The sequence below is a fragment of the Scyliorhinus torazame genome, chromosome 15, assembly GCF_047496885.1.
Source record: "Scyliorhinus torazame isolate Kashiwa2021f chromosome 15, sScyTor2.1, whole genome shotgun sequence".
NCBI classification, from domain to species: Eukaryota; Metazoa; Chordata; class Chondrichthyes; order Carcharhiniformes; family Scyliorhinidae; genus Scyliorhinus; species Scyliorhinus torazame.
In genome coordinates, this window is record NC_092721.1 from 11788412 (window position 1) to 11802190 (window position 13779).

Consider the following 13779-nt stretch of genomic DNA (forward strand, 5'->3'; position numbering starts at 1 on the left):
AGTATGAAACATAAATAAAGGCTTTGGCATTATCCATGCTTGGATCCAATGTGTACAATAACGTTTTGTAATGTTTTATACATATCAGTCAGTGCCTGCGAATGTTATCTATTCTACTCTGGAAGGCAATGATTTGCTGAAATGTAAACTCCCTTTGGAACTGGAAAAAACATCAGTAAGAAGCAATTTCATATCTCTCCAACACTCTATTCTCATGGGGCCAGGCACTGCAGTGCGCAGCGTTATATCTGGCAGACAGCAGTGGGTAACAATGCCAAGTTCATCGACACTACTGGATCTTCCACAGCATGTCAGAGGATATGCTGTATTTATAACAACAGGAGTCTGATCCTGTGAAACTTGAATTTTAATGAACAGAGTGTTTTTTAAGGAGGGACGGTAGACAGGAGTCAATCATCACCAAGAAATCCAAAAAGGAATTCAGGAGAAACTTCCTTATCCAGAGAGTGGTGGGAAGGTGGAACTCACTCCCGCAGGGAGTGATTGAGGTAAATAGTATTGATACATTTAAAGGAAAGCTGGGCCGACGCATGAGGATGGAAGGAATAGAAGGATGTGCTGATAGGGTGAGGTGAATGTGTGGAGCATAAACAGCAGCTGGGCCGAATGGCCTGGTTCTGTGCTGGGAATGTGGCTGGGAATTCTGTGGGAAGGCTCGTTAGAGCGTTTCTCTCTCACTCGACGTGCCTTGGACTGAGGGCAGCACTTTATCGAGGTTTGAACAATCGACAAACACTCCATTCACCGGTAATAGTATTCAAGCTCCAATTTTGAACAAAAGGGTGGTTTGCTCGTGATTCTTAATTCCACACTGATTCGATATTGCCCTAGTTAAATCACAGAAATTGCGGGTTCATCAGATCATTGGACCTCTTCGAAAAATGCTGCAGTGTTGAGATTGGACTTGGGTCACCTCGCTCCATTTGGAGCTCTTCATTTTCTTTTCCATTTAAAAAAAAATTACTTTATCAGAGTTACAAAGCCAGAGTTCAGAGTGTGGACAGGAGCAAACCCCTAATCCAGCTCCATGCCTGCTCCAAAAACCAATTCAAATTGAATCCAATTCATGGTCCCCACAAGAGAGACATACCAGATCCAGGCATTACACTTGACCTCACGCTCAACTTAGCCGAAAGGCTGAGAAGCGATCATTTGGAGCTCTTCATGTGTGTTTCTTTTAAATTGGCCAGCCACTTCTTGCCAGGGCAAGGCACTACAGGAAAAGGAATGGCAATGCGCCCGTCGAGCAAGGGAGGCATCACAGCGGAGCTCAATTTGGCTCCACACATTCACATTTCCAGTCGAACGTGAGCATTCTCCAGTGAAACAGGGGGGAATTCTTCTCTCCTGAACAACACCTAACCATCTCAACTTGGATTTCCCAGGATAGCTTGCAACCAAAGGAAGGGTTGAAGTGCAGTCACTACTGTGAGAGATTGTTCCCCTGGTCAGGCACTCTAAAACGCGGGGACATGGTTTCAGGCGAAGGGGCCAATTATTTAGGACTGAGGTGAGGGGAAATTTCTTCACTCAGAGGGTTGTGAATCTCTGGAATTCTCCATCCCAGAGAGTTGTGGGTGCACCGTCGTTGAATTTATTTGAGGTTGGGATAGACAGATTTTTGGTCTCTCAGGGAATCAAGGGAGGTGGGGAGTGGGCGGGAAAGGGGAGTTGAAGCCATAGATCAGGCACAATCATATTGAATGGTGGGGCAGGCTCGACAGGCCATCTGGTCTACTCCTGTCCCTACTTTTTATGCTCTTGTGTAATCACTGGGAGTCTCTAGGTGCCTAAAACTTACAGAGAGAAAGTAAATGAACAATCAGTGATGAATTTAAAGGGATGGCATGGCGTCACAGTGGTTAGCACTGCTGCCTCACGGCGCTGAGGTCCCGGGTTCGATCCCAGGTCACTGTGCGTGTGGAGTTTGCACATTCTCCCCGTGTCTGTGTGGATCTCAAAAGGTTAGGAGGGGTTATTGGGTTATGGGGATAGGGTGGAAGTGAGGGCTTAAGTGGGTCGGTACAGACTCGATGGGCCGAATGGCCTCCTTCTGCACTGTATGTTCTATATCTATGTTCTATGTGCAGGCTAGGTGGATTGGCCACGCTAAATTGCCCCTGAATTGGAAATGTTTTTTAAAAAATTGATGAATTTAAGGGGAAGCGAAAAAAACACATGTTGGGAAAAGAAGGATAAGCTAATAGGGTGGGAGGAGGCTTGTGTGGATCATAAACACCAGTTGGGCCGAATGGCCTGTTTCTGTGTTGTAAATCCAATGTAAATTTTCTTTATCAATGCTCATCACCAAGGACCACACAGGACTAATTGCCACTGCTTCATTCACAGACTGGTTTATAACGAGCAGGCATGGGATTGTACCCATACCAAGGTGACAACACGTTCAGGAAGGGAATCAAACAAACATAGATGTCAAGGATTGCTAGTGACAATCTTCATCTGCCACCTCCAGATATCCTGGAAGCACAGACACTAACTAATCCAGTCTTTCTCACAATCCTGAAACAAGGCACACACACAACTCTGCACCATTCGCACAAGTGGTTATTCTTAAGTGGTCTGGCAGGAGAACTAAAATAAGGAGGCGGTTCTCAATCCTAGCTGAACAGCAGAGGCACTGCAGATAGCCTGGTCTCCCAGCCTCTGGCTACAGTGAATCAAGAGGCGGACGAAACCAAGGCAACGAGTGGAAGTGACTCTCAATAGAAATGGGGTTTTTTTTTTTGAACGCCGGGTGTGAATGAACAACGGCAGAAGGTGAGCGATAAGAAGCAATGCCGAGATAATGAGCCAAATGATCGATTCAGAAAGGAACGAGCACTGGATCTGCGAGACCAAGGGGTCAGCCGCCAGAAAAACTGTTGCTCCAGGAGCTCCGGGGAAATGGCCACACTGAGAAACACTGACCGTCCTGTGTTCCTCCTGGCAATAAATGCTGGCTCAGCCAGGGACGTCTACATTCCCTGAACGATTAAAGAAAACATCAAGCCCAACCGGCTGGAGAGGCGGAGGGCACGTAACTTTCTGAATGAAGAGAGAGTTTATTTTGTTGGCTGCGTAATGAGAACTGTGGACAAACTGTAACATTGAAAAGGCAAGGCTTCCAGCCAAGGACAGAGTCGCTAGCAGTCATGCGTTCCATTTCATTATGAGAGTGCAATCAATGAAGAGACAAATGGCTCAATTAACCCTCCTGTTGGCTGGGCTGACGAGAACACAGTTTAATAATCTGATGATTTCTACACCCCACTTTGTTGATTAGATGAATATAATTTTGATTCATTAAGGCAGATTGAAATCATGTTAGCGGAAGCTTTAATGGGGCAGGGGGTAAAATCCGGCCCGACAGAGAAATTACGAAATCTCTTCCTTGTCATTGCACCATAATATGTCAACAGGAATCAGCTTTTAATCAGTCTCCCACCAGTTTCCATTGGCATACACGGGAATCCAAAATAAAGAAAAACGTACATTTATATAGCACCTTTTATAACCTCAGGATGTCCCCAAGTGCTTTCCAGCCAATTAAATACTTTTTTAAAATTTAGAGTGGCCAATTATTTTTTTTCCCAATTAAGGGGCAATTTAGTGAGGCCAATCCACCTACCCTGCTCATCTTTGGGTTGTGAGGGTGAGACCCACGCAGACACGGGGAGAATGTGCAAACTCCACACGGACAGTGACAATTAAATACTTTCAAAAGTGTAGTCACTGGGGTGTCCTGTAGCACAGGATGGGAGCAGACCATCCTTGCCAGATTGATCAGGTGAAGATGTGTGTGATTGTACACTGAATGGAGTCTATGCCTGGAATTACTTCTGTTGGTGAAGCTGTTCCTGTACTGCAGCATCAATTATGTTTGTAACCTTGAAATAAATTTCAATAATTTTTAACCCTCAAAAAAAAAGTGTAGTCACTGTTGTAATGTCGGAAACGCAGCAGCCAATTTACGCATAGCAAGCTCCCATAAACAACAATGAGGTAGGTGACCCGATAACTTATTCTTGTGGCATCGGTCGAGGGATAGGTATTGGCCGGGATTTTCCAGTTCCGCCTGCCGTGGGGATCATCGCGGTGGGGGCAGAAAATTTGCCAGATTAGCAAAATGTCCGTTGACTTGGGGGCGGGAATTCCTGGCCCGTGGTGGGCAGGACCAAAACATCCTGCCCTTTGATCGGGGTACCCAGGGAGAACACCCCTATTCCTCTGCGGGATAGAGCTACGGGATCTTCCACGTGTGCCTGAGGGGTAGCCATAACCTCAGTTTAACATCTCATCTGAAAGGTGGCACCCCTGGCAGTGCGGCACTCCCTCAGCACTGCACTGGGAGTGCCAGCCCTCATTTAGTACCCAGGTCTCAGGAGTGGGAACTGAACCCACAAACTCCAGCCTTAGAGGTTGAGAGAGCGACCTGCTGAGCCATACTGAAGCACAGGACTGGAATTTGTTACTTAGGAGGGAACATTTGCAAAATAAGAATAAGCTGGCAACCAGTCCATGGGTGCCAAGGCTCCACCTGAGTTTCCTGCCATCTTTTCTCATCTAAACCCAATCTAATTCCCTCTTCCCCCATACCTCTGTCTGGTTCCTCTCAAATGCACCGATAATAATGCGTGGGAGGTACTGTTCTCCGTCCCACATTAACCCAATATCTGCCAGACCCTACTACCACAGCAAGTTCCACATTCTAATCACTCTCTACATAAAGAGGTTTATTCTGAATTCCCCATTGGCTGTCTTGGTGACTATCTTATATTAATATCCTCTTGTGCGTTCTTCCTTGAGAAAGAAATTGGACGGATATGTGAGGGAAATAAACTTTCAGGGTCACGGGGATAGAGTGAGGGAATGGGACTGATTGGGCTGCTGTCAGAGAGCTAGCATGGACTTGATGGGTGGAATAGCCCCCCCCCCCCCCCCCCCTCTGTGCTACAATAATTCTTCTGGGTGGAATCTTATGCTCTAGCTGCCTTTGCTGCAGACCCCTCTACACCCCTTTCCCCGTGAATGCCCCCCACATTACTTACTCTGTGATTCTAGGACTCCAGTATCTGTCCTTGCAGCGGCAACCACCGCCACCTCGATGGCACTGCTGAGCACAAGAGCTCTGATTGGCCAGCAGCCCTTGGTAGGCGACCCTTCCGCCTTTGGGGGTCTTGATTCCAGGGAAATGCCTCGCCACTGCCTGATTGACTTGTGGTTTGGCGGACATTCCCAAAAACAGATCGAGCGGGTCTCTCGCTGTCTCCCCGCAAACAAGCGGGACCTTGATGCCTCAACAAGATTCCGCCCTAAGACTCTAAAAAAGAAGGCTAAGGGATGACCCCCCCCCCCCAGTACCCGTGCAGGGCTCCCCCGATCAATCGCCAGCACACACAAATGCCAGCTAGCAATGCCAGGGTGCCCAGGAGCACCAGCAATGCCAGCGTACCACCCTTCCCAAAGTGCCCCCCACGAGTGCCGTTCCATTAGACCCCTGTTTGTGAAGACCAGTACTGAATGGCACTCGCCTGAGGTCTCTGAGGGAAAGAGATTGATCCGAAGTCTCAGGTACCTCGGGAATCTGCATATTAAAGTGAGACTAGCTGTCTCGCTTTAATAAGCAGATTCGCTAAAAGGTGATCCTGCCCACAATGGGCGGGATTCACATCGCAACAGCTCACAAGATCGCGTTAGATCTCGTGAGGTTGTTGCGAGATGGGTAGATCCCGCGAGGGCGGGGCCGCCTGTCTTCTATTGGCCATGTTGCGCCGCGGCGATCTGCTTTTCAGGCACAGTGTTCGATCGAACCGTGGAGAATGTGGAACTCGCTACCACAGGGAGTGGTTGAGGCGAATAGAGAAGATACAGCTTAAGGCGAAGCTGGTTAAACACATGAGTGAGAGAGGAATAGGTTAGGTTGACAGGGTGAGATCAGGTTCATGTGGGGCATCAACAATGACATGGCCTGAGAAGCTAAGTGTCTTGTTTCTGTGCTGGACCAGTCTTCTCTTCTCCAAGGAAAACAAGCCCAGTCTATCCAATCTCTCTTCATAGCTAAAACTCTCCAGCCCAGGCAACATGCTGGTAAATCTCCTCTGCACCCTTTCCAGTGCGATCACATCCCTCCTATAATGTGGATTCCAGAACTGCTCTAGCTGTGGCCTTACCAACGTTTTGTACAGTCCCAGCAAAACCTTCCTGCTCTTAAACTCGATGCCTCGGCAAATATACCATATGTCTTCTTAAACACTGTATCCACCTGCTCTGCTATCTTAAGGGATGGGTGTACATTCACATCAAAGTCCCTCTGATCCTCGGTGCTTCCCAGGGTCCTGCCGTTTATCATGCACTCCCTTGCCTTGTTTATCCTGCTCAAGTGCATCACCTCATACTTAACCCTCAACATCAACATCAATCCTCCTACATTCATATCTAAATCATTTATAAAAACCACAAACAGCAAGGGCCCCAACTCTGATCCCTGCGGGACCCCACTAGGCAGACTTCCAATCGGAAAAACACCCCTCGCCCATCACCCTCTGCTTCTGCCACTCAGCCAATTCTGGGTCCAATTTGCCAAATTTCCTTGGATCCCGTGGGCTCTTACCTTCGCTATGGGACCTTATCAAAAGCCTTGCTGAAACCCCCGGGAAATGCCTTTAGATATATGCAGGTGAGGGCTTTTGTGAGGCGACAGGTGAGGGAATTCCCATTGCTCCCAGCACAAGAAGTTCAAGATAGGGTGATCTCGGGTGTATGGGTCGGGGAGGGCAAGGTGTCGGAAATACACCAGGAGTTGAAAGAAGAGGGGGAAGCGCTGGTAGAAGAGTTGCAGGGTAAATGGGAGGAGGAGCTGGGGGAGGAGATCGAGGAAGGTCTGTGGGCTGATGCCCTAGGTAGGGTTAATTCCTCCTCCTCATGTGCCAGGCTCAGCCTGATACAATTTAAGGTGGTTCACAGAGCTCACTTGACGGGGGCGAGGTTGAGTAGGTTCTTTGGGGTAGAGGACAGATGTGGAAGGTACTCAGGGAGCCCGGCGAACCATGTCCATATGTTTTGGTCATGCCTGGCACTGGAGGGGTTCTGGAGAGGAGTGGCGGGAGCAATATCTCAGGTGGTGAAAGTCCGGGTCAAGCCAAGCTGGGGGCTAGCAATATTTGGAGTAGTGGACGAACCGGGAGTGCAGGAGGCGAAAGAGGCCGGCATGCTGGCCTTTGCGTCCCTAGTAGCCCGGCGAAGGATCTTGCTAATGTGGAAGGAGGCGAAGCCCCCCAGCCTGGAGGCCTGGATAAATGATATGGCTGGTGAGGTACCCTCAATAATGATGCTTAGAGATTAAACTGTAAAGAAGGCTTTATTAGGCTAATAACTATGCTACAGATTTGGATGAGAGCTGACTGCTATACAGACCATGAGGCAGGCCTTTATGTATGGCTCCCAGATGGGCGGAGCCAGAGGCGGAGTCCCCAGGGTTCCAAGCCTGGTCTTAAAGGGGACATCATCTTACATGATGATAAGGCAGTAACCGTTCATCACATTCACCCCCTGTTTAAAAAGGAGTCCGGCGGGGGTGAAGTGCCATCATAGGTCCATCCGTCTCGGCGGCCGGATCGTCCTCCTCGATCTCCTCAATTCGGGCGGTGGTGCAGCGGGCACGGACGTCCCGGTTGAGGGCACATCCGGGAGCACAGCGGTCGGAGCTTCGGTCCGGGCCGAGGCAGAGGAACTAGGCAGGGCCGGGGGTAGCGGAGCCGGCGCCGGCGGGGTGTGTAAAGGGGGGGTGCACGGTAGGAGCTCACCAACGGGTGGTAGGGCCGGAAGAGGGTGTGTTGTAGGGGGCGACGGGTCCTGCAGGGGAGCGCCGCGGGAAGGGGCGTCTGTGGTGGAGGATCCAGCGGGCGCCAGATCCCGGAGGGAAACCGTATCTTGCCTGCCGTCGGAGTACTCCACGTAGGCGTAACTGGGGTTGGCGTGGAGCAGTCGGACCTTTTCAACTAGGGGGTCCGTTTTATGGCTCCTCGCGTGCCTCCGGAGAAGAACAGGTCCCGGAGCCGTCAGCCAAGGTGGAAGCGAGACCCCGGAGGTAGACCTCCTGGGGAAGAGAAACAATCGGTCATGAAGGGTCTCATTTGTGGCCATGCAGAGGAGTGACCTAATGGAGTGTAGGGCATCGGGTAGGACCTCCTGCCAGCGGGTGGTTGGGAGATTTCTCGATCGCAGGGCCAGAAGGACAGCCTTCCACGCGGTCGCGTTCTCCCTCTCCACCTGCCCGTTTCCCCGTGGGTTATAGCTGGTCGTTCTGCTCGAGGCGATGCCTTTGCTGAGCAGATACTGACGCAGTTCATCGCTCATGAACGATGTACCCCGGTCGCTGTGGATATACGCAGGGAAACCGAACAGGGTGAAGATGCTGTGCAGTGCCTTAATCACCGTGGCTGAGGTCATGTCGGTGCAGGGAATGGCGAATGGGAAACGGGAGAACTCATCGATCACGGTGAGGAAATAGGCATAACGGTTGGTGGACGGGAGGGGCCCGTTGAAGTCCACGCTCAGTCGTTCAAAGGGGCCCGAGGCCTTCACGAGCCGAACCTTGTCTGGCCGATAGAAGTGCGGTTTGCACTCCGCACAGACCTGGCAGGCCCTGACCATAGCCTTGACCTCCTTGGTTGAGTAAGGTAGGTTGCGGGACTTGATGAAATGGACGAGCCGGGTAACCCCCGGCTGGCAGAGGTCATTGTGGATGGCTTGTAGGCGGTCCTCCTGCGCGTTGGCGCATGTGCCGCGGGACAGGGCATCTGGGGGCTCGTTGAGCTCCCCTGGACGATACTTGATATCGTACGAGTAGGTGGAGAGTTCGATCCTCCACCTCAAAATTTTATCGTTTTTTATTTTGCCCCGTTGCGTGTTATCGAACATATAGGCGACCGACCGTTGGTCGGTGACGAGGGTAAACCTCCTACCGGCGAGGTAGTGTCTCCAGCACCGCACAGCCTCCACAATGGCTTGTGCCTCCTTTTCGACTGCAGAGTGTCGAATCTCGGAGGCGGTGAGGGTTCGGGAGAAGAACGCTACTGGTCTGCCTCCTTGATTGAGGGTAGCAGCCAGGGCGATGTCTGATGCATCGCTCTCTACCTGGAAAGGGATGGTTTCGTCCACCGCGTGCATGGCGGCCTTGATGATGTCGGCCTTGATGCGGTTGAAGGCCAATTGAGCCTCAGCCGAGAGGGGAAAAGTGGTGGTCTTTAGGAGTGGGCGGGCTTTGTCCGCATACTTGGGGACCCACTGGGCGTAATAGGAGAAAAGCCCCAAGCACCGTTTGAGGGCCTTGAGGCTGCGGGGGAGAGGGAGTTCCTTAAGGGGGCGCATGCGGTCGGGGTCGGGACCTAGGACCCCGTCTTCCACGACATAGCCGAGGATGGCCAGCCGGGTGGTGTGGAAAACGCATTTGCCCTCGTTATAGGTCAGGTTAAGGGCTCGGGCGGTCTGGAGGAACTTTTTGAGGTTAGCGTCATGGTCCTGCTGATCATGGCCGCAGATGGTGACATTGTCCAAGTACGGGTATGTAGCCCGCAAACCGTACTGGTCCACCATTTGGTCCATCGCCCTTTGAAAGACGGAGACCCCATTTGTGACACCAAAGGGGACCCTGAGGAAGTGGAAGAGCCGGCCGGCTGCTTCGAAGGCAGTATAGAGGCGGTCTTTTGGTCGGATGGGGAGCTGGTGGTAGGCAGATTTGAGGTCGACCGTGGAAAAGACTCGGTATTGGGCGATCCGATTTACCATTTCCGCGATGCGAAGAAGGGGGTACGCATCAAGATGCGTGAATCGGTTTATGGTCTGGCTATAATCCACGACCATCCGTTTCTTCTCCCCGGACCGGACTACCACCACTTGCGCTCTCCAAGGGCTGTTGCTAGCCTCGATGACCCCCTCTCCCAGTAAACGCTGGACCTCTGACTTGATAAAAGCCATATCTTGAGCACTGTAGCGCCGGCTCCTGGTGGCAACGGGCTTACAGTCGGGAGTGAGGTTAGCGAATAGCGAGGGGGGTGCGACTTTCAGTGTCGCAAGGCAGCACACCGTGAGGGGGGGCAAGGGTCCGCCGAACTTCAGTGTCAGGCTTCGGTGGCTGCACTGGAAATCCAGTCCGAGCAGCAGGGGGGCACAGAGGGGAGGGAGGATATAAAATTTGAAACGGGTGTATTTGGCACCCTGGATCGAGAGATCCGCCATACAGTACCCCGTGATTTGTACCGAGTGGGACCCAGATGCGAGGGCTATGGTTTGGGATGTGGGATGGGTGTGTAGGGAGCAGCGCCTTACCGTTTCAGGGTGGATAAAGCTCTCCGTGCTCCCGGAGTCGAAGAGGCATGCAGTGTCGTGCCCGTTGACCTGGACCTGCATCATGGAGTTCTGCAGGTGTTTTGGCCGAGTTTGATCGAGGGTGATCGCACCCAGTCGCGGGTAGTCGGAGTCGTAAAATGGCCGCTGCCATTGGTCGCACGTGTCGGGTCGAGAAGATGGCCGTCGACCAGATAGCCGCTCCCATGATTCGCACGAGGCTGATGACGCGTCAGAAGAGGACGTGTCGGGTCGGTGCGCAGCAGCATTGCGAGGCCTGCGGGCCTGAGAGCGTGATTTTCGGGCCGGCTGTTCTTTGTTTTTCTGGCCCCTGGGTCTGGCCAGGCAGACCCTCGCAAAGTGCCCTTTCTTCCCGCAGTCGCTGCAAATCGCGGAGCGGGCTGGGCAGCGTGGGCGTGGGTGCTGGCCCTGCCCGCAGAAGTAGCAAGGTGTGCCCCCATGGTGAGCGGGTCGCCGCGTGGCGCAGGCCTGTAATACGGGCGAGTCTGAGGAAGTCCGTGAGGGGCTGGCAGAGTCTGCGGGGTACGTACCCAAGTTATGTCGGGCCACCTCCAGCAAGGAGGCGAGCGTTAGCGTCTCCTGGAGGTCTTTTGCCCCGTTTTCGAGCAGTCGCTGCCGGATGTAGGTCGAGCGGATGCCGGACACGAAAGAATCTCTGATGTGCAGGTTCATATGGACTTCCCCTGTCACATCCTGATGGTCACAGTCCCTGGCCAGCGCGGTGAGTTTCTCAACAAACTCGTCGAACGATTCCCCCGAGCGCTGCCGGCAGGTAGAGAGCAGATGCCGGGCGTGCACCTCATTGACGGGTTTGACAAACCGCTTGCGGAGCAACTCAATCGCTTCCTCATAACTCGTCGCCTTTTCGAGTGTGGCGGAGATTCTGTGACTCACCCGGGCGTGGAGTAGACGCAGCTTGCGTGGCCCCAGGATGGGAGTCTCTGCGGAGTCCAGGTAGGCCTCGAAGCACCGCAGCCAGTATTAAAAAATTTCCTTTGCCTCCGGCGTTCGTGCTTCCAGATTGAGCTTCTCTGGTTTTAGGCCTGCGTCCATCCTGAATCTAGTTTAGCCTAATAAATTGAGGTACCCTCAATAATGATGCTTAGAGATTAAACTGTAAAGAAGGCTTTATTAGGCTAATAACTATGCTACAGATTTGGACGAGAGCTGACTGCTATACAGACCATGAGGCAGGCCTTTATGTATGGCTCCCAGATGGGCGGAGCCAGAGGCGGAGTCCCCAGGGTTCCAAGCCTGGTCTTAAAGCGGACATCACCTTACATGATGATAAGGCAGTAACCGTTCATCACAGCTGGGTTCATAAAGTTGGAGAGGATTAAGTTTGCCTTGAGAGGGTCTGCGCAGGGGTTCTACAGGCGGTGGCAACCGTTCCTAGACTATCTCGTGGAGCGTTAGAGGAAGGTCGGTCAGCAGCAGCAGCAACCTTGGGAGGAGGGGGGGGGGGGTGGGGGGTGGAGGGGACGTCCTTGGAGGGGGGGGACTGCCTGGGAGGGTGGATGAGCAAGAGATAACATGAAGGGTTGGGGAAACTGGCACGTACGGGTGAGGGCCAGTGTACAAAGCTGCGAAAATATATCATTTTGCCATGTGTATATCTTGCTCTGCGTGATTTCTCGTTTATTTTGTTACGGGGGTTATTGTTTGTAAGGGAGAAAAATTGTGTTAAAAACTTTAATAAATATATATATTTTTAAAAAGCCTTGCTGAAGTCCAAGTAGACTATGTCAAATGCATTGCCCTGATCTACACACTGGGGCTGTTTAGCACAGGGCTAAATCGTTGGCTTTGCAAAGCAGACTAAGGCAGGCCAGTAGCACGATTCAATTCCCATACCAGCCTCCCCGAACAGGCGCCAGAATGTGGCGACTAGGGGCTTTTCACAGTAACTTCATTTCAAGCCTACTTGTGACAATAAGCGATTTTCATTCATTTCATTTTCACACCTGGTCACCTCTTCAAAAACTTCAACCAAGTTGGTCAGACATGACCTCCCCTCAACAAAACCATGCTGACTGTTCCTGATTAATCCCCTCGAAATCCAACCTCCATGCATCAAACAATTCAAAGTAGTTTATTCCAAAATAAAATTATTTTCAAAAGCCATTCTATGCTGTTTTATAAAAATTGTATAATTTATACTCATTAAATAATTAGAATTTTTCCCAACCGAAAGCAATATTATGAGGCACCAAAACAGTCTATTGAGCCCAGCCACTCCATGCTGGCTTGTTCCTTCACCCATGTGTCAATAGTATGTTAATTATATTGTTAAGCTACACAGGGGAAAGGGGTGGCACGTGGCACAGTGGTTAGCACTGGGACTACGGCGCTGAGGATCCGGGTTCGAATCCCGGCCCTGGGTCACTGTCCGTGTGAAGTTTACACATTCTCCCCGTGTTTGCGTGGGTTTCACCCCCACAACCCAAAGATGTGCAGGGTAGGTGGATTGGCCGCGCTAAATTGCCCCTCAATTGGGAAAAAATATAATTGGGTACTCTAAATTTATTTTAAAAAGATACACAGGAGAAGATGGCATTGTTTAATTCAGTAAGTTACGCATAAATAAAGAGGGGACCCACGAACAGTGAGTGGATGGGGGTCTTGTGGCCCAGCGGATTGCATCCTTGCCTCTGAGCCAGAAGCTCTAAGTTCGAATCCCACCCCAGGACTTGATGGACAAGAAAGAAGTGTTCATAATGTGCCCAAATTTGGGCAACATGGTAGCACAAGTGAATAGCACTGTGGCTTCACAGCGCCAGGGTCTCAGGTTCGATTCCCCGCTGGGTCACTTTCTGTGCGGAGTCTGCACGTTCTCCCCGTGTATGCGTGGGTTTCTTCCGGGCGCTCCGGTTTCCTTCTACAGTCCAAAGACGTGCAGGTTAGGTGGATTGACCATGCCAACTTGCCCCTTAGTGTCCAGGGATGTGCAGGTTAGGTTATGGGGTTATAGGAGCAGGGCGAGGTGGTTGGGTGAGTGGATATGGGGAGTGCTTGTTCAAAGGGTCGGGCAAACTTGATGGGCTGAATGGCCCCCTTCTGCATCATGGGGATTCTATGAATATGAGACAGGAATGGGTTTTGGGTTATTCTGATGGATTTAGATCAGGAAGGATGGGACTGGATTTGTTTATTGTCATGTGTACCGAGGTACAGGAAGGAGGCTTGTTAATAGAATCCAAGCCAATGCGTGACGTCAAAACCAAGACAATGTCTTTCTTTACTGAGAGTTCAATTGACTTTATTCAGTCTCATAGCTCTCCCCTCACATACCCAGTGTCCCTTATTTATATTCTCTTTTATAGTAAAACAAATCATCAATAAATTAAACTGAGAAGGGTGTGACAGCCTCTGGGCCACTGTAACTAAAACAAA

The 13779-nt window shown here is 51.2% G+C and overlaps 1 protein-coding gene and 1 long non-coding RNA gene across 2 annotated transcripts in view; one reads left to right on the plus strand and one right to left on the minus strand.

Moving 5' to 3' along the window:
- The window catches only part of LOC140391525 (FERM, ARHGEF and pleckstrin domain-containing protein 1-like), a 326539-nt gene that overhangs the window by 169175 nt on the left and 143585 nt on the right, over positions 1-13779 (minus strand).
- Positions 399-3949, plus strand: LOC140391526 (uncharacterized). Its single transcript, XR_011935096.1, has 2 exons — positions 399-509; positions 2371-3949. It is a non-coding gene; the product is annotated as an uncharacterized lncRNA (long non-coding RNA).